The sequence below is a fragment of the Tursiops truncatus genome, chromosome 6, assembly GCF_011762595.2.
Source record: "Tursiops truncatus isolate mTurTru1 chromosome 6, mTurTru1.mat.Y, whole genome shotgun sequence".
NCBI classification, from domain to species: Eukaryota; Metazoa; Chordata; class Mammalia; order Artiodactyla; family Delphinidae; genus Tursiops; species Tursiops truncatus.
Window position 1 is genome coordinate 3,694,802 of NC_047039.1, and position 27,744 is coordinate 3,722,545.

A 27,744-nucleotide genomic window follows, 5' to 3' on the forward strand; every position below is an offset into this window, starting at 1 on the left:
GAAAAAAAGAAGAAGAAAGTTGTTGAAGTGATATTGCCTGACTTGAAGACTTATTATAAAGCTCTAATCATCAAGATAGCATGGCATTTGTGAAATAACAGACACATAGATAAATGGAACACAATAGAGAGCACAGAAATAAACCCATACACGTATAACCATTTAATCGTTAGCAGTGGAGCAAAGGCAGTTCAATGAACAAAGGACAATCTTTCAACAAATGGTGCTGGAGCAATTAGATTTTTTATGCAAGAAAAATTCTAGACACATATATATTTTACGAATCGATTCAACTTAAAATGGATCATGGATGTGAGTGTAGAATGCAAACTTATAAAACTTCTGGAAGGAAACATAGAAAATCTAGGTAACCTGTGTTTGGTAATGTGTTCATAGATATAACAACAAAAGCACGCTCCATGAAAGAAAAAATGGTTATGCTGAACTGTACCAAAATTAAAAATTTCTGTCATAAGAAGGATACTGTCAAGAGGATGAAAAGACAAGCTGCAGACTAGGAGAAATTATTTGTGAAACACGTTTGATAAAGGCACGTATCGAAAATATTCAAAGAACTCTTAAAACGGAACAGTAAGAAAACATACAATCCAATTAATACACAGGCAGAAGGTCTGAAGACACCTCAACATATATATACAGATGGCAAGTAATCCTATGAAAAGCTTCTCAAAATCATTTGTTGTTAGGGAAATACAGATTAAAAAATGTGAGATAGCATTATGTACTCATTAGAATGGCTCCAATCCAAAAAACTAACAATGCCCAACGCACACGAGGATGTGGGGCAACAGGAAGGAATGCAAACTGGTACAGACACTTGGAAGACAGTTTGGCAGTTCTCAAAAGCCAGTCTTACCATATGATCAAGGAATTATGCTTCTAGATATTTACTGATCGAGTTGAAAACTTGTGTCACACAAAAACGTGCATGCAGATGTTTATCGCAGCTTTATTAATAATTGACAGAAACTGGACGCATCTGTCATCCTTCAGCAGGTGAACTGATCAACTGTGGTCCATCCAGACAATGGAATGTTATGGCCATAGAAAGAAATGAGCTATCAAACCACAGCGAGACATGGAGAAACCTTAAATGCATATTGCTGAGTGAGAGAGACTAGTCTGAAAAGGTCCATACTGTATGATTCCAATTATACTACCCTCTGGAAAAGGCAAGGCTGTAGAGACAATAAAAAAGTCAGTGGCTGCCAGGGGTTCAGAGGAAGGAGAGAGGAGTGAACAGGTGAAGCACAGGGGATTTTAAGGTAGTGAGACTCTTCTGTACCATATGTAATGGTGGATACTATGAAGATATTATGCATTTGTCAGAAAGGCACAAGACCAAGACCGAACCCTAATGTAAACTGAGGACTTTAGTTAATAATAATGTAACAATATTGGCTTATCAGTTGTAACAAGTATACTAGTGCAAGAGGTTAATAATAGGGGGAACTGTGGAGTGGGGAGGGGAAAGGAAGTATGCGGGGGCTTTCTGTACTTTCTGCATGATTTTTCTATAAACCTAAAACTGCTCTAAAAGAAAAAAAAGACTATATAGGACTCATGCAGCTTCAACATTTTCCAGTATTTTGCAAATCCTTTTACCCTGCTGAGACCAAAGTTGAGAGAGATATTTAGCAGTGGGGTGAGCTGGTGAAAAAGTGCCAGAGGGCATTTGGGGAGAGGTGGATCCATGAGCTGTGCTGCCGTGTTTTTCTCTGTGACGAGGCCATCTGTGCTTGCTGGTTGGTACCCATGGAAGTTAGGCTTCTCCCCTCCCACAGAGCCTGGGAGACAAGGGAAGTATCTTTCTTCATGATCACACTTCAGAGGGACAGCTCCCAGATCCTGGAGAAAGATAACTCCTAGGTTGCCAAACTGGCAAGTGACTTCTCAAAATATTTACATCTCAAAAGGATAGAGAAATAATTTATAATTACAAATGTTCTGAAGTTAATGTTACAGGAGAAGGACAGCCAGGAGCCTGGAGTCGGGAAGAAGCCTTTCTGAAGTTCAGTCCAGCTGAGGGAAAGGCTTTACGGCTGTCTTGATCACTTTCATCTCTGGCTCCTCTTGTTCTTACAAAAATACTTGTTCTTCTAAGAATTCCTCTTGTGATTTATAAGGAGCTCAAGTCCTATTTGTGAATCCCATTCTTTCACTTGCTCAGCTTCCGATTCTAATTTATGGGTGCTCTTTCTTATTAAAGAACATTTCCACATCAAGACAAGGAATGCAGCCAAATAGAAGCATGGGTTGGATAAGACCGACTGGGTTCTTAATAAGCATTGAAAATATTATGTTGCCCCAAACCCCCCAATATGTAATTTAAAACAATTAAAATTCATAAGAAATACCAACAGCATTCTGATTTTTCACATGATTTCTGATTCAATGCTGTTTCTAAAATATTAAATTTCAAATTATTATAAAAAATTGATGTTGGCCCCTCTGGTTAGTGGGAGCTTCAGGCTTTGCTGCCTGTTGGGTGTCTACACTGAGGAACGGTGGTCTATGTAGGACAAATGACCCGGCTGCCTTAGGCTAGCTTCTTATTTTGGTGACAGGGGATCATTCACATGAAATTCTGTATTTATTCTCCTGCCATTTGTACGAAAACCATTGGCACAGTGTTACCTTTTGTTCCTTAAACTTAGAGTCATGAATATATTTCCCCCTACTTTCTCTCTTGGGCTGCGTACAGGGGAAGCGTTATCATTCAAATGTTCTTTTAATCATCCCATCTATAATATTACCAGCAATCAGAACAGATTTGTAATTTGTGAGCCATGTGCAAAGAAGAGATATCCCGCTTCACTGAGAAAATAGACAATTTTGTGAAATATCGGCCGTTTATCTGCCAAAGTGGGCCATTATACATCGAACCGCAGTAAGAAGCCTCTACGCACCTTCAGTTCCTGTCATTTATGCTTTAATGAAGTTTTTTGTATCTGTTGTACGGCTGATCCAAATTCTGCTATCTTTGAATCACTTTTCACAAAACTAGGTTTATGAAAATATTAATCAGGAGAGTACAATTAGAAGAACAAAGTTAGACTGCAGAGTCAGGCCAAATGCATTTTTTTAAAATGAAAAAAATATCAAGAAAACAATGAGGGAGAAGAGAATGGAAAATAGTGTGATTTGTCATTTTCTCTCCACTGCCTTTACTTCATAAGCCGGGTATCTTCTTTTTTTTGGCTGTGCTGGGTCTTTGTTGCTGCGCGCAGGCTTACTCTAGTTGCGGCAAGCGGGGGCTACTCTTCGTCGTGGTGCACAGGCTTCTCATTTGCGGTGGCTTCCCTTGTTGTGGAGCACGGGGTCTAGGCATGTGGGCTTCAGTAGTTGTGGCCCGTAGGCTCTAGAGCACAGGCTCAGTAGTTGTGGTGCACGGGCTTCATTACTCCACGGCATGTGGGATCTTCCCGGACCAAGGATCGAACCTGTGTCCCCTGCATTGGCAGGTGGATTCTTAACCACTGCGCCACCAGGGAAATCCAAGCTGGGTGTCTTCTAAGGCCACAGCCATGAGGCTGTCATAGTGTCTGCATTTAGGGTCCATTATTCTGGGTGGAACATTCAAAATGCTGGAGGCTCTCCATGATACGTTGGAATAGGTATAGAAAGCAAGTCAGAAGACTTCTTTTTAATTCTTGCTCTATAGTCTGCAACATATAAGTTATGTGCCACTGGATGAGTTATTAAATCTTTCTGAGCCCTGATTTCCTCATCTGAAAAACGAGAATACTAAAAAATTCTTGTTTTCTCTGTTACAAAGTTGTAACAAGCAGCAAATAATATAATGTACATAAATAAATCATAGTGTAAACTGAAAAGCACCATGAAGGGTTATTATTTATGCTTCAGTGCATGCATTGAACGTGGTCTGCGTAATCTGTATTTTTGGAAACTAACCCTCCATCATGTTGACATTTGCTAATTTTAAATCATGCTGCAAATGAGTGATTCAGATCGGAACACCTGCTATCATCATTTTTAAAGAAAATGACTATCATTTGATTTACAAGAACATTTTATGTTAATAAGTTCAGTTCAGCATTTATTAGCATGCATTAGCCTGAAATTCCCTTAACAGAAAATCATATCTAATTCTTTTCTCAGATATCAGAGTAGTAACCATATTATTCTCAAACAGTGTACTCTGTGGGAATTGCTGGGCTCAATAATTCCCATTATTTTCCCAGGAGGACTTTAAAAATTGTAAATTTTGGAAAAAAAATCAAGGAAAAGATTACAGTGTGGCTTAAGAGGATATAAACCTTTGGACATCATATTTCTGTATTATGTTCTATATTATGTAAATAGGATAACTGCATTCTGTATCTGTTCAGAGCAAGGAAGTGTTATGTTTGGGGAAGACTCCTGAATACATGTGAGAGCTGGGTTGAAGATGCCCACAAATTGGAAGAGGGAAGAGAAGATAAAGAAGTTGCAGAGTGGAAGAACCACATAAGCTCAACTAGCACCAGAAAGGAAGATTTATGAAGTCCTATTCTTTTTTTTTTTTTTTTTTTTTTTTGTGGTACGCGGGCAGAGCACAGGCCCCGGATGCGCAGGCCCAGCGGCCGTGGCTCACAGGCCCAGCAGCTCCGCAGCACGTGGGATCCTCCCGGACCGGGGCACGAACCCGTGTCCCCTGCATCTGCAGGCGGACTCCCAACCACTGCGCCACCAGGGAAGCCCTGAAGTCCTATTCTTCAAAGAGTGTATTGTGACTTGCTGCCTACAAAGATTTTATGGTGTTTACCTCCGAAAATACGATTGTGTTAAATGACAATTTAAAGAGCCATTGGAAACATTCATCATCACTGTTGCCTTTAAATGGAGCTAAATGTAACATACTCATTTTTTTGTTATTTTTAAACCTCTTTAAAAGAAGACCATCCAGCCGTTCATTTTATAGCATTTAAGCTTCATAATGAATATCGTCGCTCCCACGTAAACGTTGGCGTTGGACTATCTTGAGACATCCTGACCTGTGTGTTTTGAAGTTGTGTGTTTTCTCAACTCGAAGCCTCAGAAGCTGTGAATGGCTTCTAAAGTGTGGTGTTGAAATAACACTATTATTTGTGAGTTCTTTTGTCCCCGCTAAATAGGTTCTAGCAAAGAGTGGTTCTTGAAAGCTCTGACAAGAAGATTTAACAAAACCAAAGTTGCTTTGCCTCCTTCAAATACTATCGTTTACAGGGCCTGACACCCGGGAAGGTTTTCTTTCTTAGCATTGTTTAGCATTTTGAACAGCAGTATCACTTAGAGGATGGGATCATCTTCACATCCGTGGCCCTTTAAGTGGTATCCATAAATAAATACTCCAAGCTCTGTTCCATTTTGTCAAGAATCTTCCTGAACCTAACACTGTGCAGAGAACGATGGAGTCCATACACATATTCTGTAACGGCCTGAGGGGAGGGAGGGGAGGATGTGTGTGTGTGTGATGTCTTTGCTACTCCAGGACATGTTGGCATTTTAGAAATGGTCTAGGCATGGAGAAGGAACGTTTAGAAATCGGGTTTCTACTCTAAACTTTTAAGGACATCCTGAAATATAGTACTTTAGGAGTACATGCAGTTCAGGGATAGAGGAGTAATTTGCCATTTGTACCAAATTAAATCAGACTTTCAGTGCAATCAAAACAGCGTGCAGCTGGATGCAATGATCTGATTTCCTGACACTCAGAGAAAAATTGAAGGCCTCCAGAAGACCCCTGCTGATCTTCGACATGAGATACAGTTTGCTGGTAATTTCACTCAGCCTCTGAATGCCTTCACTTTTAATAAGCTAAAAAAAAGTGCAAATAAAGCATAAGGTTAGCTGGAGACGGCTCTCAGGTAGCGTTTTATTCCAACTAAATGAAACCCAGTACAGTGCCTCTGAGGGCTCGTACCCTTGTTCCTTCTCAAAGCAGATATTTTGCTAAATACACCATTAGATGAATCTCTGTATTAGTGTCCTGGGAGTACTGTTTTGACATTGGATGTGTGTTGAAAACATAATAAAAGGTTTCAGAGAACAAATGCTAGAAATCAGTATGAATAACTTGCTATTTTCTTGGGAAGGTAATGAGGCAGATAAAGATGAATCCTCAAGTATCCATTAACAGCTGATTATTCCAGCTAGGGAGGATCTGCGCTTACAGATATATCTAGTCCTGACAGATGAGTTCAGTTCATGACAGTGTGTATTTATCTTGAGTTTTGACTATATAAATTGGTAAATGTAGATCTTTCAGGATGTTGAATGGACTCTTTCTGCTGCCCCCAAATTGAAAATTGCTGAATTAAGAACAAAGGAGCATGACGTGATACACCGTCTAGAGAAGCCTTTTTGCATGCGAAGTCTAGAGCTCCCTCAGGGCTTATAATGAGGTCTTAAAATGGACCCTGATCCATGATCACAAGTCTATCCCCTTCTTAATAGGCGCCCAATTTAAAGGAGAGGCAGGGGTCAAAAGGACGTTGTTCAGATTGTGAGTCCTCCGCATCAGAGGTGCTGGGATGTTTCCTCCTTTCTGTCTGGGGCAGGAAAAGTCTTTGGCCCTTACTGTCGGGCACATCCCGACAGTAAGCAGGTAGTGTGCACTCAAATAGGGCAGCTGAAGAGAGATTGATGAAGGGACCGTTTACCAGGTGTGACTAGAGCTGGGGAAGCCAGCAAGGCGCAGTGAAGCATCCTGGCCATCACAGCAGGGGTAGCTTTGAACCACCGCAGACCCAGGGGCCAGGAGGGGACGTGGTGACTAGGACCCAGAGCTGGAGCTGAAGGGGAGGTCAGCCCAGCAGGACCGATGGGCTTCTGAAGAAGGACTTGGTCACCGGCAGTCTCCGTCCTGGCAAGGAGAGGGTCATGGAAATAAATACCTCAATAGCTTTCTCCAAACTCCGGTCTCCCACCAGAAGCCAACGAGCAAAAGAGCTCAGTTGAAGCTTCATGTAGAAGTCAGCCTCCTGGGCGCCCAGAACAGAGATGAGAAGCTGGGTGTCGGTCTGGAGGGGCAAACAGAGGTTACTCAGCACCCCGAGATGGGGCACTCCAAGAATCACCCATGAAGCTTGGAGGGATCTAGCAGGGAGCTTTGCGCTCTCGTTTTCTGGCTAGAATCTTAGCTACGGTGCTGGGGGAATAGCCATGAAGAAGGTGATCCGGCCCTTGCACTCGTCTGAACCCTGGGGGTGATGCTGGGGAGGGGGAGGGGAAGACATCAGTCAGAGGTGATGTTGATATAATATTGTGGTGTTAAGCTGCATCGAGTTGAATTGGAGCTTTCACTCCCTGGGAGTGAGTGGGAAGCCTTAGGATTTATTTAGGATGTTGTTAAGGGGATAAGAAGCGGTGGCAGAGCACAGCTGTAGTCAGTGCTCGTAGGAAAGCAAAATGCTTACCTGTTTGTACCGCCCCAGGTTCAGACTCTTCAGTAAACTGGTTACGTTGGAAAGTTTGGGAACAATAGCACAAGCGTACAATTTATATGACAAGTGACAGTGATGACCTTCCAGTCTCATTGTGGCAACACTCCAGAAGTATAAACTGCCCATTCTTGGTTCTGATTTGTTAGCTGAAAAACTAGGACCGACACTTCTTTGCATAAAAATCCTATCACGAAATTTTAATTTCTAAATTAAGAGTACTTCCCTTTTTCTTAAGAATTTATGTCAAATTACCCTTGAGTAGAGAAATTTGTATTAAAACCTATAGTTTTTAATCTTGACTATCAAAGATCTTTACACTAACTTAAATATTTCTATTTTGCTATGTACCGTCTCACTGTAACATATTTATTTCTTTTAAAATTTTAATAATGTTTTAAAAATTTTCACATTTCAGGGCCTTTCTTTTTATTTCCCCCCTACATTATGTTTTATTTTTAAGCAACAACAAACTGGTGACCATCCAGGGGAAGAATCGAGAGGCCCCGTATCCCCATCAGAGGCTATGAGCGCCCATAAAGGCGTCTCCCTAATACCAGGGAAGCTTGTTCGCGTTGGCTGGGATTACTACTCATTGGATGTGGTGGTCGATCATTTTGTTCGCTAACTCCTCTCTCCAAGGCTGGACTTCCTGCCCTCTGTGGTTGAGCAGGACCACGAAACTAGTTTGGGCCAGTAAGTCGTCATTTAAGGTGGTATTTCTAATTTTCAGGTCAGAGCACCTGCGCTTGAGAGCCTGGAGTCGTTACTGCCGCTGCCACACACCTTAGCCTCCTGTGGCTGATGTCCCCGACGGTGCGGGTGGGTGGCACAGGTGCTGGAAGTCAGGAAACAGAGACCTCTGTCTCAGAGGCTGGGCGCACAGCCATCCGATATGCAGGGGCCCAAAAAGATCACCTGAGTTCCTCAGCCTGATGGGGAGCCATGCCCATGGATGGACGTGCAGTGTGATGATAGTTTGACATTTGGGGAGAAAAAATAGTCATGCAATGCTCTATTCATCCTCCCGGGCTGCCAGAACCTGTAAGATATTTAAAACATCTTTCGGTAAAAGAGTAGAGCCTTTTACAGTGTGCCCCGCCTCTTAAATAGACATGACGACTTGACTCAGCTCCCCTGCAGTAGCGTTCTGTAAAGTGACTTTTTACTTGGACTCTTCTTAATTTCTTTGCAGTATGGAAGTGGAAGAGAAGCAGTCTGGTGTCAGGATTGGTTTTTTTTTAAATTTTTTATATATTTTTTAACATCTTTATTGGGGTATAATTGCTTTACGATGGTGTGTTAGTTTCTGCTTTATAACAAAGTGAATCAGTTATACATATACATATGTTCCCATATCTCTTCCCTCTTGCGTCTCCCTCCCTCCCACCCTCCCTATCCCACCCCTCCAGGTGGTCACAAAGCACCCGGCTGATATCCCTGTGCTATGCGGCTGCTTCCCACTAGCTATCTACCTTACGTTTGGTGGTGTATATATGTCCATGCCTCTCTCTCGCTTGTCACTCCTCTGATTGATGGTACCCAGAAGAGACCTCTGAGCAGACACCTCTGCCCCCATTTCTCCAAATCCATGGTGACAACGAGGTCAGGACTGGAAGTTCAAAGTCCTTTATGGAAAGCTGCAGAGCTCACTAAAAACACTAGACATTTCTTGAAAAAAATATTAATGAATTCTTTTGCAAAACCGCTAAGAACCAACAGGCTATTTTGTGTGGTCCTGAGCTACTCAAAACAATCAGGCCACACCCTTTAACTAGGTCCTGAAATATTATTTCTTATTTTTATTATACCAATTATACATACACATATTCTTTTAAAATATAGCTCAGGATGATGTTAACTTCCTTTTGACCACATGTTGGTCTGAGTTGTCTCTTGGCCTTTTTTCAAGGTTATAGCATCAGGAGCTTTTTGAGTATAGGAGCTGAAACTTAACATGGATTCTTCCCACACAGACCCTTCCTGGATAGTTTTCCTGTCCTTCACTGTTTCCAGTTCATCTGCCCCTTTGTTCAGTTCCCTGCACACTGTTGCAATCGAGCATCTTGTTTCCTATCTGGTGTCTGACCTGTTGGTACTCTTGTTACCTGTTAACACTCGTCATCCTCTCAGGGATAATGACCCCTCACATTTCTTGGTCAATTACCTGATGAGTCCCATCTCCAATCTGCCTCTCATAGAATCCCAGCCTTAGACTATAATTGTTGCTTGTCTTGAAGAAGCTCATTTTTGAAACCCTCCTTTCTTGGGGGGAATGGAATACAAAGCCCATCACTGCCCGCCCCCCCCCAACCCAGCCACAGTGTGCGGAGTCATTCATGATAGTTTAATCCAGGAGCATCAGTAACAAGGTCCTGAGGGATGTGCAGAGTGATATATATTGATATATACTGAACATGGTTCCCTGTGCTGTACAGTAGGACCTTGTCGTTTATCCATCCTATATACAATAGTTTGCATCTGTGAACCCCAGACTCACACTCCTTCTGCACCTTCTCCCCCTTGGCAACCACCAGTCTGTTCTCTCTGTCTGTGAGTCTGTTTCTGGTTCATTTGTGTCATACTTTAGATTCCACATGTAAGTGATAGCATACGGTATTTGTCTTTCTCAGGGAGTGAAGTTCTTGAACCTCAATTCTTTCATACTTCTGAGGTGGATTGGAGCTAAGGCTTGCAAATCATCTTTTTGAAGCCCTCCTCTGAAAGTTCTGTGTGGTCAGCCCAGGTCCTCCCTCTGAGGTGCAGGCGTAGGTGCCATGGCGACTGTGTTCTCACTCTGCCCTGGCCCCACCCATCCACCCACACGTACTCCTTGTCATGTCCACCATCACAATGATTTTTCATATTCTTTGTAAAGTGTTCCTTTATATAAATACCTTCCCTCTCTCTTTCCTTCCTCCTTCTTTCTTTCTTTACTTTTTTCCTACTTTCTCTATTTACTTTTTCTTTCGCCATTTGGTTTTTGCACATTCATCGTCTTCTTTTTGGAATTGTATTTCCTCCTTTCTGGTCCTTTCACCTGGATACCCCTGACTCAGTCTTCAGGAATGAGAAGACTCCTCTGGCCCCCATGAAACATGTCCACAGGATCCTGCACCTGCCCCTCTGGGAGCTCTTCTCCTTGCTGTTAAGTTGTCTGTTGTGTTTGTATCGCCTCTGTTAGAATTCCGGCCCTTTGAGGAAGGGAGGTTGGCCTTCCCCATTGTATCGTTAGAACCTAGTATAATGACTGGGACAGAGTGCCAGAAATAATTGTTTAGAATGAAATGTGACATCTAGAAAAGCACCCAGTTGCCCTGTTAATGATGAATATTGGTGGGTTCGCTGGAGCAATGGACTCCAAGATTGGTGCTCATTTACCCTGTAGGAGAACGGCAAAAAGTTTTGTGTGCTGTCGTGCATTTTAATGGTGATATCTAAAAGTTCTAATCATACGTTAAAATAGTTTTTTTTTAACATCTTTATTGGAGTATAATTGCTTTACAATGGTGCGTTAGTTTCTGCTTTATAACAGAGTGAATCAGTTATACATACACATATGTTCTCATATCTCTTTCCTCTTGCGTCTCCCTCCCTCCCACCCTCCCTATCCCACCCTTCTAGGTGCTCACAAAGCACCGAGCTGCTCTCCCTGTGCTACGTGGCTGCTTCTCACTAGCTATCTACCTTACGTTTGGTAGTGTATATATGTCCATGCCTCTCTCTCACTTTGTCACAGCATACCCTTCCCCCTCCCCATATTCTCAAGTCCGTTCTCTAGTAGGTCTGTGTCTTTACTCCCATCTTGCCCCTAGGTTCTTCATGAGCTTTTTTTTTCTTTCCTAGATTCCATATATATGTGTTAGCATACGGTATTTGTTTTTCTCTTTCTGACTTACTTCACTCTGTATGACAGTCTCTAGGTCCATCCACCTCACTACAAATAACTCAATTTCGTTTCTTTTTATGGCTGAGTAATATTCCATTCTATATATGTGCCACATCGTCTTTATTCATGCATCTGTTGATGGACACTTAGGTTGCTTCCATGTCCTGGCTATTGTAAATAGAGCTGCAATGAATATTTTGGTACATGACTCTTTTTGAATTATGGTTTTCTCAGGGTATATGCCCAGTAGTGGGACTGCTGGGTCATATGGTAGTTCTATTTTTAGTTTTTTAAGGAACCTCCATACTGTTCTTCATAGTGGCTGTATCACTTTACATTCCCACCAACAGTGCAAGAGGGTTCCCTTTTCTCCATACCATCTCCAGCATTTATTGTTTGTGGATTTTTTGATGATGGCCATTCTGACCAGTGTGAGGTGATACCTCATTATAGTTTTGATTTGTATTTGTCTAATGTTTAGTGATGTTCAGCATCCTTTCATGTGTTTGTTGGCAATCTGTATATCTTCTTTGGAGAAATGTCTATTTAGGTCTTCTGTCCATTTTGGGATTGGGTTGTTTTTTTGATATTGAGCTGCATGAGCTGCTTGTAAATTTTGGAGATTAATCCTTGTGTCAGTTGCTTCATTTGCAAATATTTTCTCCCATTCTGAGGGTTGTCTTTTCGTCTTGTTTATGGTTTCCTTTGCTGTGCAAAACTTTTAAGTTTCATTAGGTCCCATTTGTTTATTTTTGTTTTTATTTCTATTCCTCTAGGAGGTGGGTCAAAAAGGATCTTGCTGTGATTTATGTCAAAGAGTGTTCTGCCTATGTTTTCCTCTAAGAGTTTGATAGTGTCTGGCCTTACCTTTAGGTCTTTAATCCATTTTGAGTTTATTTTTGTGTATGGTGTTAGGGAGTGTTCTAATTTCATACTTTTACATGTACCTGTCCAGTTTTCCCAGCACCGTGTATTGAAACGGCTGTCTTTTCTCCACTGTATATTCTTGCCTCCTTTATCAAAGATAAGGTGACCATATGTGTGTGGGTTTATCCCTGGGCTTTCTTTCCTGTTCCATTGATGTATATTTCTGTTTTTGTGCCAGTACCATTGTTGTCTTGGTTACTGTAGCTTTGTACTATAGTCTGAAGTCAGGGAGCCTGATTCCTCCAGTTCTGTTTTTCTTTCTCAAGATTGCTTTGGCTATTCGGGATCTTTTGTGTTTCCATACAGATTGTGAAATTTTTTGTTCTAGTTCTGTGAAAAATGCCAGTGGTATTTTGATAGGGATTGCATTGAATCTGTAGATTGCTTTGGGTAGTAGTCATTTTCACAATGTTGATTCTTCCAATCCAAGACCATGGTATATCTCTCCATTCATTTGTATCATCTTTAATTTCTTTCATCCGTGTTTTATAATTTTCTGCATACAGGTCTTTTGCCTCCTTAGGTAGGTTTATTCCTAGATATTTTATTCTTTTTGTTGCAGTGGTAAATGGGAGTGTTTCCTTAATTTCACTTTCAGATTTTTCATCATTAGTGTATAGGAATGCTAGAGATTTCTGTGCATTCATTTTGTATCCTGCTACTTTACCAAATTCATTGATTAGCTCTAGTAGTTTTCTGGTAGCATCTTTAGGGTTCTCTATGTATAGTATCATGTCATTTGCAAACAGTGACAGCTTTACCTCTTCTTTTCTGATTTGCATTCCTTTTATTTCTTTTTCCTCTCTGATTGCTGTGGCTAAAACTTTCGAAACTATCTTGAATAATAGTGGTGAGAGTGGGCAACCTTGTCTTGTTCCTGATCTTAGTGGAAATGGTTTCAGTTTTTCACCGTTGAGGACGATGTTGGCTGTGGGTTTGTTATATATGGCCTTTATTATGTTGAGGAAAGTTCCCTCTGTGCCTACTCACTAGAGGTTTTTTATCATATATGGGTGTTGAATTTTGTCAAAAGCTTTTTTGCGTCTATTGCGATGATCATATGGTTTTTCTTCTTCAATTTGTTAATATGGTGTATCACGTTGATTGATTTACATATATTGAAGAATCCTTGCATTCCTGGGATAAACCCAACCTGATCATGGTGTTTGATCCTTTTAATGTGCTGTTGGATTCTGTTTGCTAGTATTTTGTTCATGATTTTTGCGTCTATGTTCATCAGTGATATTGGCCTGTAGTTTTCTTTCTTTGTGACATCTTTGTCTGGATTTGGTATCAGGGTGATGGTGGCCTCGTAGAATTTGTTTGGGAGTGTTCCTCCCTCTGCTATATTTTGGAAGAGTTTGAGAAGGATAGGTGTTAGCTCTTCTCTAAATGTTTGATAGAATTCGCCTGTGAATCCATCTGGTGCTTGGCTTTGTTTGTTGGAAGATTTTTAACCACAGTTTCAATTTCAGTGCTTGTAATTGGACTGTTAATATTTTCTATTTCTTCCTGATTCAGTCTTGGCAGGTTGTGCCTTTCTAAGAATTTGTCCATGTCTTCCAGGTTGTCCATTTTATTGGCATAGAGTTCCTTGTAATAATCTTTCATGATCCTTCGTATTTCTGCAGTGTCTGTTGTTACTTCTCCTTTTTCATTTCTAATTCTATTGATTTGTGTCTTCTCCCATTTTTGCTTCATGAGTCTGGCCAGTGGTTCATCAATTTTGTTTATCTTCTCAAAGAACCAGCTTTTAGTTTTATTGATCTTTGCTATTGTTTCTTTCATTTCTTTTTCATTTATTTCTGATATGATCTTTATGATTTCTTTCCTTCTGCTTACTTTGGGGTTTTTTTTGTTCTTCTTTCTCTAATTGCTTTAGGTGTAAGATTAGGTTGTTGATTTGAGATGTTTCTTGTTTCTTAAGGTAGGATTGTATTGCTATAAACTTCCCTCTTAGAACTGCTTTTGCTGCATACCTAAGGTTTTGGGTCGTCATGTTTTCGTTGTCATTTGTCTCTAGGTATTTTTTGATTTTCTCTTTGATTTTTTCAGTAATCTCTTGGTTATTTAGTGACATATTGTTTAGCCTACATGTGTTTGTGTTTTTTTACGTTTTTTTTCCTTGTAATTGATTCCTACTCTCATGGCGTTGTGGTCAGAAAAGATAATTGATACGATTTCAATTTTCTTAAATTTACCAGGGCTTGATTTGTGACCCATGATATGATGTATCCTGAAGAATGTTCCATGAGCACTTGAGAAGAATGTGTAGTCTGTTGTTTTTGGATGCAATGTCCTATAAATACCAATTAAGTCCATCTTGTTTAATGTGTCATTTAAAGCTTGTGTTTCCTTATTTATTTCATTTTGGATGATCTGTCCATTGGTGAAAGTGGGGGTGTTAAAGTCCCCTACTATGATTGTGTTATTGTCGATTTCCCCTTTTAGGACTGTTAGCATTTGCCTTATGTATTGAGGTGCTCCTATGTTGGGTGCTTAAATATTTACAATTGTTATATCTTCTTCTTCGATTGATCCCTTGATCATTATGTAGTGTCTTTCTTTGTCTTTTGTGATAGTCTTTATTTTAAAGTCCGTTTTGTCTGATATGCGAATTGCTACTCCAGCTTTCTTTTGATTTCCATTTGCATGGAATATCTTTTTCCATCCCCTCACTTTCAGTGTGTATGTGTCCCTCGGTCTGAAGTGGGTCTCTTGTAGACAGCATATATACGGGTCTTGTTTTTGTATCCATTCAGGCAGTCTCTGTCTTTTGGTTGGAGCATTTAATCCATTTACATTTAAGGTAATTATTGATATTTATGTTTCTATTCCCATTTTCTTAATTGGTTTGGGTTTGTTATTGTAGGTCTTTTCCTTGTCTTGTGTTTCCTGCCTAGAGAAGTTCCTTTAGCATTTGTTGTAAAGCTGGTTTGGTGGTGCTGAATTCTCTTAGCTTTTGCTTGTCTGTAAAGGCTTTAATTTCTCCATCAAATCTGAATGAGATCCTTGCTGGGTAGGGTAATCTTGGCTGTAGGTTTTTCTCCTTCATCACTTTAAATATGTCCTGCCACTCCCTTGTGGCTTGCAGAGTTTCTGCTGAAAGATCAGCTGCTAACCTTATGGGGATTCCCTTGTGTGTTATTTGTTGTTTTTCCCTTGCTGCTCTTAATAGTTTTTCTTTGTATCTAATTTTTGATAGTTGATTAATATGTGTCTTGGCATGTTTCTCCTTGGATTTTTCCTGTATGGGACTCTGTGCTTCCTGGACTTGATTAACTATTTCCTTTCCCATATTAGGGAAATTTTCAACTGTAATCTCTTCAAATATTTTCTCAGTCCCTTTCTTCTTCTCTTCTTCTTCTGGGACCCCTATAATTTGAATGTTGTTGTGTTTAATGTTGTCCCAGAGGTCTCTGAGACTGTCCTCAGTTCTTTTCATTCTTTTTTCTTTATTCTGCTCTGTGGTGGTTATTTCCACTATTTTATCTTCCAGGTGACTTATCCGTTCTTCTGCCTCAGTTATTCTGCTATTGATCCCTTCTAGAGAATTTTTAATTTCATTTATTGTGTTGTTCATCACTGTTTGTTTACTCTTTAGTTCTTCTAGGTCCTTGTTAAACGTTTCTTGTATTTCCTGTATTCTATTTCCAAGATTTTGGATCATTTTTACTATCATTATTCTGAATTCTTTTTCAGGTAGACTGCCTATTTCCTCTTCATTTGTTAGGTCTGTTGGGTTTTTGCCTTCCTCCTTCATCTGCTGTGTGTTTCTCTGTCTTCTCATTTTGCTTAAGTTACTGTGTTTGGGGTCTCCTTTTTGCAGGCTACAAGTCCGTAGTTCCTGTTGTTTTTGGTGTCTGTCCCCAGTGGCTAAGGTTGGTTCAGTGGGTTGTGTAGGCTTCCTGGTGGAGGGGACTAGTGCCTGTGTTCTGGTGCATGAGGCTGGATCTTGTCTTTCTTGTAGGCAGGTCCACGTCCGGTGGTGTGTTTCGGGTGTCTGTGGCCTTATTATGATTTTAGGCAGCCTCTGTGCTAATGGATGGGTTTGTGGTCCTGTCTTGCTAGTTGTTTGGCATAGGGTGTGCAGCACTATAGCTTGCTGGTCGTTGAGTGAAGCTGGGTCTTGGCGTTGAGATGGAGATCTCTGGGAGATTTTTGCCGTTTGATATTATGTGGAGCTGGGAGGTCTCTTGTGGACCAGTGTCCTGAAGTTGGCTCTCCCACCTCAGAGGCACAGCCCTGATGCCTGGCTGGAGCACCAAGAGCCTGTCCTCCACACAGGTCAGAATAAAAGGGAGAGAAAATACAAAGAAAGAAAGAATAAAGTAAAATAAAGTTATTAAAATAAAAACTAATTATTAAGAAAAAAATTTTTAAAGTAATAAAAAAAAAAGGCAGACAGAACCCCAGGGCAAATGGTAAAAGAAAAGCTATAAAGACAAAATCACACACAGAAGCATACACATACACACTAACAAAAAGAGAAAAAGGGAAAAAAAAATATATATCTTTGCCCCCAAAGTTCAGCTCCTCAATTTGGGATGATTCGTTGTCTACTCAGGTATTCCACAGATGCAGGGTACATCAAGTTGACTGTGGCGATTTAATCCACTGCTCCTGAGGCTGCTGGGAGAGATTTCCCTTTCTCTTTGTTCGCACAGCTCCCAGGGCTCAGCTTTGGATGTGGCCGCGCCTCTGCATTTAGGTCGCTGGAGGGCATCTGTTCGTCGCTCAGACAGGACGGGGTTAAAGGAGCCGCTGATTCGGGGGCTCTGGCTCACTCAGGCCGGGGGGGAGGGAGGGGCACGGAGTGCGGGGCGGGCCTGCGGCGGCAGAGGCTGGCGTGACGTTGCAGCAGCCTGAGGCGCGCCGTGCGTTCTCCCTGGAAAGTTGTCCCTGGATCCCAGGAACCTGGCAGTGGCGGGCTGCACAGGCTCCCTGGAAGGGGGGTGTGGATAGTGACCTGTGCTCGCACACAGGCTTCTTGGTGGCGGCAGCAGCAGCCTTAGCGTCTCATGCCCTTCTCTGGGGTCCGCGCTTTTAGCCGCGGCTCGCGCCAGTCTCTGGAGCTCCTTTAAGCAGCGCTCTTAATCCCCTCTCCTCGTGCACTAGGAAAAAAGAGGGAAGAAAAAGTCTCTTGCCTCTTCAGCAGGTCCAGACTTTTTCCCGGACTCCCTCCCGGCCAGCCGTGGCACACTAACCCCTTCAGGCTGTGTTCAAGCCGCCAACCCCAGTCCTCTCCCTGCGCTCTGTCCGAAACCGAAACCCGAGCCTCAACTCGCAGCCCCGCCCGCGCCGGCGGGGGAGCAGACAAGCCTCTCGGCTGGTGAGTGCCGGTCGCACCGATCCTCTGTGCGGGAATCTCCCCGCTTTGCCCTCTGCACCCCTGTTGCTGTGCTCTCCTCCGCGGCCTCGAAGCTCCCCCCTCCGCCTCGCGCAGTCTCCACCCGCGAAGCGGCTTCCTAGTGTGTGGAAACGTTTCCTCCCTCACAGCTCCCTCCCATTGGTGCAGGTACCGTCCCTATTCTTTTGTCTCTGTTTTTTCTTTTTTCTTTTGCCCTACCCAAGTACGTGGGGAGTTTCTTGCCTTTTGGGAGGTCTGAGGTCTTCTGCCAGCGTTCAGTAGGTGTTCTTTAGGGGTTGTTCCACGTGTAGATGTATTTCTGGTGTATTTGTGGGTAGGAAGGTGATCCCGTCTTACTCTTCCGCCATTTTGAAGCTCCTCTCCTAAAATAGTTTTAAGGAATGTAATTTACAGTGCTAGTGAGTACTGACATTTTAAAATGAAACCACTGTGTCATTCTTTAAATGCATCAGTGGAAAATAAATATCATGGTGATTTGATGACCTGTCATCATTCATTTTAAAAATACGTGAATATGCTCACTTTTAAAGTCAGAAATTTTACTTTGTTCCTTTCTCTCCTTGACCTTGTATTTTCATTCCTTGTCCCTCAAAAAATTTCTTTACTCTATTACATTGTTATGATTAAATGTGCTCTTGGTAACCCTATATTGTTTGCAAAGAAATATGATAATCAATAAAAAATATATGTATGTGTATCTATATGGTATATATTTATACTGGTATATATTTATATATGTGTGTATATACATATATACACACATAATTCATGTATATGTATAGTGTATATGTATTTATCTTGTACATATATATTGTACATATATAGAGATTTAAATTTTTCAGTGTTTTATTTTTAATTATTAGACTCTAGATATTAAAAAATTCTTCTATCTTAACAATCACTTATTTCCATAATTGGTCAAAGCAGCACAAATATATTAAAACATTTGATAAATAATTGTTAAATATGAAAATAAAATTTTATCAGAAATGCATTTGGTAACATAAACACATACACAATATACACACAGAATTTATATGTACATTAATCTGTTGAAAGGTTTTTTTGATTATCCTGTTTCTTTGCAACCAAATAGGGTAATCAGACATTCTTTTTAATGATCTATTAGCTAGCAGCATGATTAAGCCACCCCTTAAATATTCTTGAAAGCAAAACACCTGACTTGATTTGCTACCTGGTTCACTACTGAATTTACTCTCTGTTTCTGAGTAATGTGTTTTTCAAGGTAAATCCAATGCATATAAAAGATTTTATTCATTTGTTTAGAGACATTAGGTTTGACCTGGTTTACCTAGAAAAGGCTGAGAAAATTAAATTATTGTTATTTAAATGCATTTGGCCGAAAGAAATTTTGGTCAGAAATGCTTTTACCTTATCATGTTTTAAGTTTGTTTGTTTTAAATCATAGTGCCGTAGAATTAGGGCATTTCGTTTGTGGAAAATATTTATAATGTATATGCCAAAGCCATTTCCCATAGTCAAAAAAAAATCTACTAAATCAGACCTAATTTTAGTCAGAAAAGGTCTGACTTCATTTCTCAATTCAAGTAGATGTGTTAACACATTTCTCAGAGGCAGAAATCTCACCTCTGAGGCAGGTTATGTTGTCATGGGTCATTGTCTGGGTGACCCTGTGAAGCAATGTATTTCTCCCACTTCAGCGTTTCTCACTGTTGTTCTCTTCCCTTGGCTTTTATCACCCAGAGGTGGAGGAGGTGAGGTTATTAAGTGAAAATTGCCATCCCCCCTCCCTGCTCCCTCATACATCTAAATCCAAGATATCACCACACGAACCAAAACACCAAGTTTCTAAGGCGGCTGCACCCTTAACAGAAATGGGAGTGCACAAGACATCAAGACTTTTTTGCTCTCTTCTTGTTACTTTTCTGACTTTTCTAAATTTTCAGAAATGAACACATAGTACATTTATTATGAGGAAGCCGGAAATCAAAGAGGATGATTTTCAACATTTAAAAATGACACATTCATATTAGTATAAAAACTTGGTTATGCAGCACTGCACCAACCAGAAATCTCTGGAAACAACTATTACTGACATCTTCGGATTGAAATTCTCAGTTTTCTGCCTAGCTACAGTGCAAAACCCCCTAAGGTTAGAGCAGCTCACTGCAGCATTGAATTTCGGTGGGATTAGTCTGGGTTTGCTGAAGACTGTTATTTTTTGTTTGTTTTGTTTTGTCTTGTTTTTAACATCTTTATTGGAGTCTAATTGCTTTACAATGGTGTGTTAGTTTCTGCTGTATAACAAAGTGAATCAGCTATACATATACATATATCCCCATATCTCCTCCCTCTTGCATCTCCCTCCCACTCTCCCTATCCCACCCCTCTAGGTGGTCACAAAGCACTGAGCTGATCTCTCTGTGCTATGCGGCTGTGAAGACTGTTTTTATCAACAATCTTCCAATTAAGATGGATGATCACCTGTGCCTTTGCACAGAGTTGTGTTTACATGTGTCAATACTGCCCCTTCTTTGTCTTTAAGATCTTAGTGGGATGGTGAGAGATGGGCAGTTAAGAGAGTTTTTGGCGATCAGTATAGGCTTATTAGGGACTTCCCTGGTGGTCCAGTGGTTAGGTCTCAGTGCTTCCACTGCCAGGTTCAGTCCCCAGTTGGGGAACTAAGATCCCGCAAGCCATGTGGTGTGGCCAAAAAAAAAAAAAAAAAAAAATTGAAGAAATAAAAGAACAGGCTTATTAAACAGTCTTAAAAATAGAGTTCTCTCAATATAATGGAATGTGAAATTGACATGGTACAACAAAATTGGAAATACCTATGACTTAAAATTAGGAGAAGGACTATTCTCAGTGTCTCAGATAATGCCATGTGTGTTACAATGAAACCAATGAAAAGTTTGTTCATGTGAGTGACTCAAATGGATGAAAAGAAAAAGAAATAAAATAGATGAAATAGAAATCTAATGTACCATCTGTCATTTTTAGGGTATAGTATTTTAGTATTTTTATGGATAGTATAGTACAAAAATACTATATAGAGAATTTTTCAGTGATAGCATATTTTACATATATATCTTCATCTATTCCTCATAGCAACACTAGGAAGTCATTACAACTTTGCAGATGAATAAATTGAAGTGTAGGGAAGTTAAGTAAAAAAAATAACTGGTTTACAGTCCAGATAGAAAGTAATAGAGGCAAACTTCAAATTCTAGCTGGGTCTTGCTCCAATGCCCATGTTTTGCCCAATTATGCCTTGTGTAACTGAGTGCACAAGTGATTTGGATTGGTGGTTATTGGGCAAAAGGGAGAATAAAGCTTCTCTGAAACATGGATATGCCATTGAAGCAGGTCTGTACGATGTAAAATGACCACAGAAATCTAAAGTAAGACACAAACGAACATATCTATGAAACAAACAGACTCACAGACATAGGGAACAAAGTTGTGGTTGCCGAGGGTGTGTGGAGAGGGGTGGAATGGAAGTGTGGGATTAGCAGATGCAAACTAGTATATACAGGATGGATAAACAACAAGGTCCTACTGTAGAGCACAGGGAACTCTATGCAACATCCTGTAATCAACCATAATGGAAAAGAATATGAAAAAGAATATATGTGTAACGAAATCACTTTGCTGTACAGCAGAAATTAGCACAGCATCGTAAGTCAACTATACTTTAGTAAAGTTTTTTAAAAATAGATAAAGTGACCATAGAATCTCAGGTTTCAATGATGCATACTCTGGGGGATGGGAATGATTGATCAATGCACAGTGGCAAAGCAGAAAAAGAAAAACAAAAGTCAAACAAGAAAGTATTAGAATCAGCAGGAGATGACACTTAGGAAAACATATACAGAAAACTTAGAAACGATAAAATTACTAATCAATCTTCAGTAAACTCAGCAGGCAATAAGTTGCAAAGGTCTGCTAATGAATTATTAAACTGAAACGTGGCCCTGGATTAAGATTAAAAGGAGCTCGAAAATGAAGTCTTCCGAATGATATGAAACAAATGTGACAGTCAGCAACTTTGAAAATGTTGCTAGGCTGTTAAGGGGGGGCTATTTGCTTCACATGCTTCTCCGTCAGTTATGCGTTTCCAAGTAAACTTAAAGAGGTTCCTAATTCAGCTCCTTGTGCAGCTGTCAGAGAACTTTTTTCTTTATTTAGTACCAAGCTTAGAGCCTGTGATAAAACGTCCAGGATTACAAATGCCAAGTGAAGGAGCAAATGAATTAAAAATGCACCCGAGATTCTGAGCACCATTCAGGTAGCTTCCGAGGAGAGTTGTCTACAGTATTGCAAACAACTAGAGTTGGTATTTTCCAAGATCTGATTCTCCTTCCTTTATTTCTATGTAGACGTGTTTCTGTTGGCACGTGATGCTACTGTAAATAACAGTGTGAAATTATTAGACCACCGAGAAGGCTTATTACCCTCTAGGGAAGGAGAGGGCATACACCATCTGGAACAGAGAGGTTGTGAGAAGCCATCCATCAGCTCGAAATCTCAGTGCTGTTTTTGGGAGATCGCACTCTCCCAAGGAGTCGGACTTTGTAAAGAGAGAAAAGGTAGAATTTCTCCCTAAATAGATCAAGAGTTGTGCTGGAATCAGGCTAAAGAGCTTTCCTTTACATTCAGGGCAAAAGAAACAGTAACAGTGTCAGAGGATAGAGGAAGTACACAGATAAGTGATTGTAGCTGAGTTCCTGCAGCCTATGGAGAGAGGGCAGGAAATCCAGGAAGGCTCGCAGGGAGCAGAAGAGGTCAGAGTCCTGGTGGACCGGCAGAGTCCTAGGGTCCGGACTGGGAGAACACAGAGTTGTGCAATGCCAGTGTCCACCCTCAACCAGACAGCTCGGTGGGCAGACACCTCGGGATCGGGGGGAGACCACTGATGTGGCCCCAGGGAACACAGAGCTTGATGTCCGGAGAGCACCTTGACCAGGGGACAGTGAAGACCCAGAAGACAGCACATGGAACAGAGGCTCCTCTGGCCACGACTATGAAGATAACTGCTTGCTTTGGGAGAATCAGATGACATCTTGGGAGAATGAAGCAGGGTGGGGAAGGTGCCATGGACGACTGAGCATTGACCCTAAAGAGAACTTCAAGTCTCTTTTAAGTTACTTTGAAGAAGACTGACTGACTTTCCTTTTTTTAAAATATCTTTATTGGAGTATAATTGCTTTACAATGGTGTGTTAGCTTCTGCTGTATAACAAAGTGAATCAGTTATACGTATACATGTGTTCCCATATCTCTTCCCTCTTACGTCTCCCTCCCTCCCACCCTCCCTATCCCACCCCTCCAGGTGGTCACAAAGCACCGAGCTGATCTCCCTGTGCTATGCGGCTGCTTCCCACTAGCTATCTATTTTACGTTTGGTAGTGTATATATGTCCATGCCACTCTCTCACTTTGTCACAGCTTACCCTTCCCCCTCCCCGTGTCCTCAGGTCCATTCTCTAGTAGGTCTGTGTCTTTATTTCCGTCTTGCATGGTGCTGGGAAAACTGGACAGCTACATGTAAAAGAATGAAATTAGAACACTCCCTAACACCATACACAAAAATAAACTCCAAATGGATTAAAGACCTAAATGTAAGGCCAGACACTATCAAACTCTTAGAGGAAAACATAGGCAGAACACTCTATGACTTAAATCACAGCAAGATCCTTTCTGACTGACTTTTAATTGGCAAGACCCAGTGGGCTCTCTGCGTCCCTCTGCCGGAGCCTACTCCACAGTACAATGAGCTTGGTTACAGAACCTAGAGAAGTGGGTTTTGATTTAATTTAACCAAGAATGGAAACTCCTTCTCTTGTGCAAAAGTCCAGGGCTGTGTGAACAAGGGCCACTCCATGATGCCATGTCCCACCATTTCTATGATGTCACATTTTCCTCCTGGTCTAAGATGGTAGCACTTGCCTCTAAAGGAGAAGGCTGGAGAAAGGGAAGAAGAAGAAAGGGGTGGACGTGCACCAGATTCCTTTTAAGGAAGGGTCTTAGGAACTACTTAAGGCACATCCTCTTATGTTTCAGTGGCCAGGAGTTAGCCTCATGGCCACTTCGAGCTGCAAACGATATTGGGAGATGCGAACTTTATTTTGAGTCACCATGACTAGCTAACACTTCTATTTCAGAATAAAGAGATGTTGGGGGAAAATTAACAACTCTGCCATGGGGCCCTGGATGTAAGACATTAGAGGGAGCTGATTACAGGCCATGGAATGATGTGTGATTTATTCCTCCTTCAGATATGGAGGAAAAATGCCACCTGCCATATTAGTAAACGATGGATGTTGCAGCCAATATACCCCCCGAACTGTGCAATCTGAGGGGATTCAGGCTGGAGAAAAACAGGACACTGGCCGTAGGTAGCTGAGGTGCAGATCAAAGGAATGATTTCAGTGAGCCCAGACTCTTGCATCTTCATACGTATTAGAAAAGTGCTAAATTCATTAACTTGAGATGTCTGGTCTTCTTGAATGAACAGCAATCTTTTGACGTTCCGACTACCTGGTGTTTGTTGCAAAAACTCCTGTGTGTCCTCGCTCCCCGCCTTACCTCTTCGGAGCAGTCCTTCAGAGCTGTCTGAGATGCTGTTTCCCGGGCTGAAGTCCTCAGTTTTGACTGCCAAATAAAACATAATTCTCAACTTCTAAGTTGTGCTTTTTTTCAGTTGGCAGAGTTTCTTACACATTTGACAGTAGCTGGACTGCAAGTGCTAGCTTTTAGTAGAGAGACTTTCATGTTTTTCTTCACCTTTACAGGTATTGCACAGAGGGATTAGGAGAGGTGTGTCCAGTTCTGGTGGCCAAATACCACTCAGAAATCTCTCTCTGAAGTTTTGGTTCTTCAGGAGTTACACAGAGGAAAGTGGCTCAGTGTCAAACTGTATCTTTCACTTATTTGGGGACTTTATTCTTCTTATTGCTACTCTTTAGTCTCAAAGGAATCAAATTAAATTTTTCCTCAATTCATTCCCCACTAAGCTACTGACTAATTTTTCTTCTCTTCTCATTTGGAATTCTCACAAGATTGGTCTTTATTTTTGTTCCCTGCAACCTGTCTGCCTCTCTTTTCATTCTGGAAACAATATTTAAAAAAAAAAAAAAACTGTATCAAGGCACTTTAAAAAAATAACTTCATTAAGGCATAATTTTATAACTTTTAAAATAAATTTATTGAGTTTTAATGCTTTATACTTCTACTGGTGACAAAGAAAAGTCACCACCCATCCCAAGTGCAATTCAATGATATTTTTGGTAAACTGACCAACTTGTTGAACCATCACTATAAATCAGTTCTGGATTATTTCCATCATCCTAATAAGATTGCTTATGCCCACTTACTATTAAATTGTAATCGTCTTTCCCCTTCACTCCAGGCAACCAGTAATCTGATTTCTGTCTCCATAGATTGGCCATTTTTGGACATTTCATGTAAACTGAACCATACAGTACACGGTCTCTGTGTCTGGCTTCTTTTACTGAGTATAATGCTTTATTTCTGTGTCTTAGCTTGTATCAGTTCTTCATTCCTATCTATTGCCAAGTAATATTGCCAAATAGTATTCAACAGTTGTAAGAATATACCATACTATTCTATCCATTTTTTAGTTGATGAATATTTAGGTTGTTTCCAATTTGGCGTTATTAATAAGTAATGCTGCTAAAACTTTTGTGTGCAAGTCTTTTAGTGGATATATGCTTTCAGTCGTCTTGACTAGATACCCAGGAAGAGAATTCCTGGGTCACATGGTAATTATTTTTATCAACTGAGTAGCTTTCGAATTGTTTTCCACAGTGGCTGTAGTAGTTTGGTAGGGCCCCATAGCGAAGTACCATGAACTGGGTGGCTCAAACAACAGAAATATGTTTTCTCTCTGTTGTAGAGGCTGGCAGTGCAGGCTCAAGGTACTGCTGGAACCGTTCTCCTCTGAGGGCTCTCCTCTCGGCCTGCACTTGGCCACCCTCTCCTGTACCCTAACTCGGCATCTTCTCCATGTGTCCCAGTTTCTTCTTCTCATAAGGACATGAGTCCTACTGGATTCGGGGCCATCCTAACAGCGTCATTTTAACTTGATCATCTCTTTAAAGGCCCTGTCTCTAAAGACAGTTAGATTCTGAGGTCCTGTGATTTAGGGCTTTAATATGTGAATTTCGAGGAGACACAGTTCAGTCCTAACAGTGGTCATACCATTTGATGTTTGTACTAGAAATGTATGAGGGTTCCAGTTCCTCCACATTCCTGGAAACATTTATTCTTGTCTGTTTTTTTAAAAAATTTTTATTTTATGATAGCCATTCTCGTGGCTGTGATATGCTGTTTTGTGGTTTTAAGTTGCGTTTCCCTAATGCCAAATGATGTTGAACATGATTTCATACGCTTATTAGCCATTAGTATGTCTTCGTTGGTGGACTGTCTATTCAAACCCTTTGCCTACTTTTTAACTGGTGTTTGGCCAGCAAAACTGGATACAACTTCTTTTAGTCTGTCTTTTTAATGCTTACAATGATAAAGAAAAACCACCTTGGAAGAGTAGAGAAAGATACTCCCAGAATGTACAAAGAAGTCGTATACCTCAAAGACATGAAAATCATGTGCAAAGTTTTCCAAAATACGGTTATTATAATTAATTAGCATCTTCTCATACCTCCAAGCAAGGTGGTCCATTGGTCCCTGAATGGGGGCTGAGTCTTGGGAATACTCCCAAGCATTCTCCCAGCATAGAACTATTCTACTGGATAAGAACATGCTGACTTTTTCCTATTCTCCTTCACCATTTGGTATATGATGATTTGTGTTCTTCTAACACTGGAAACATCTGACCCCTACTAGGGTTTCTAGGCAGGCTTTGGAAATCGGGGTGCCCACGTGCCCGATGTTCACTAGTAGATGTTTGTTTCGCTTGAACAGTGTTGGACCATATCTTGTCTTTAAAATGTTTACTGCTAATTAATTGATTGCTGACATCAAAATACTAAATTAAGAGATTTTATATATATATGTAATACGTATGTATGTAATGAGTTTTTGGCTTTTTTTTTAACACTGATCTACATGTCCTCGTGCAGTAGCTGGCTGACTGCATCGGTCCCTTGCATTGAGACTGAATGCTGCTGTCATTCATCTCTATGCTAGTCCTGTTATTTTACTTATATTGCACTTAAGATAAAAATGAACCTTTTATATCCATCCAGTTTCTGAGGTTGCAATTTACAGGCATTTGTTTGCCCCTCACATCCTGAAATTGCGGCAAAGTTTTCTCCTTTGGTTCATCTAAACAGTCTCCAAACAATTGCTCTGGTGCTGCCTTGTTCAGGAAAGCATACTGTCGCAAACTCCATGATGGCAAGGTGGTTTTTTATAAATGTTTCCGTTGTATCCCAACACCTAGAGTGATGCCCAGCATGTAATACACGTGTACGTATTGTTTGTATAATGGGTGACAAGCTAGGATATGATGCCATTACTCACTGTGGTCTGTATTTCTAACTCATAGTCAAGGTCGATCAGTTTTATCCCCCAGATATCTCTCAATCCAGCCACTTCTCTCCATCTTTACCTTCAGCCTAATCCAAATCACCACCTGTCTTAACAGGACTATGAAAAAGTCCCTTAACTGATCTTCCTGACTCAGGTCTGCCCCATCTCCACCTTGTTCTCCACAGGGCATCCAGGATGTGCAGATATGATCATTCCCCTCCTCTGCCACCCTGCCTCTCATTGTTCCTCGGGACTTGTCACAGGAGAGAAGCTACGGCACGTAGTACGTTATCTATGGTGTTATTGGTTGGATGGGTGGATGATTGGATGGATGGATGGATGGGGGAAGAAAACTCCCTGATTCTTGGTGGAGAAACCCACTGGCAATCTGACTAACTATCAAAATTCTCATTTGATGCTGCCATTTTACATGTGGACTCCCCAGCTTTCAAGAGAAGGCAAAGACTGCCGGGGCCTTGTTTCTAGGAATGGGCCCACATTGGCTGAATGAGGTTGAGTTAGTCTTCAGAGGTGCCTGTTGGCTGTATCCTGAAGCCTCAAAGACCATGTCCAAATCACTGAGCTGCTGCTTCTTGGTAGTTCCCCGTGGGTTTAC

General features: G+C 41.0%; 1 long non-coding RNA gene across 1 annotated transcript in view; it reads left to right on the top strand.

Annotated features, from left to right (window-relative positions):
• The first annotated feature begins 10,493 nt into the window (after nucleotides 1-10,493).
• Nucleotides 10,494-27,744, top strand: part of LOC141278855 (uncharacterized) — a 42,422-nt gene continuing 25,171 nt past the window's right edge. The window contains exons 1-2 of the long non-coding RNA XR_012332245.1: nucleotides 10,494-10,592; nucleotides 27,314-27,411. This is a non-coding gene — a long non-coding RNA (uncharacterized lncRNA). The remainder of the gene's footprint in view (nucleotides 10,593-27,313; nucleotides 27,412-27,744) is intronic.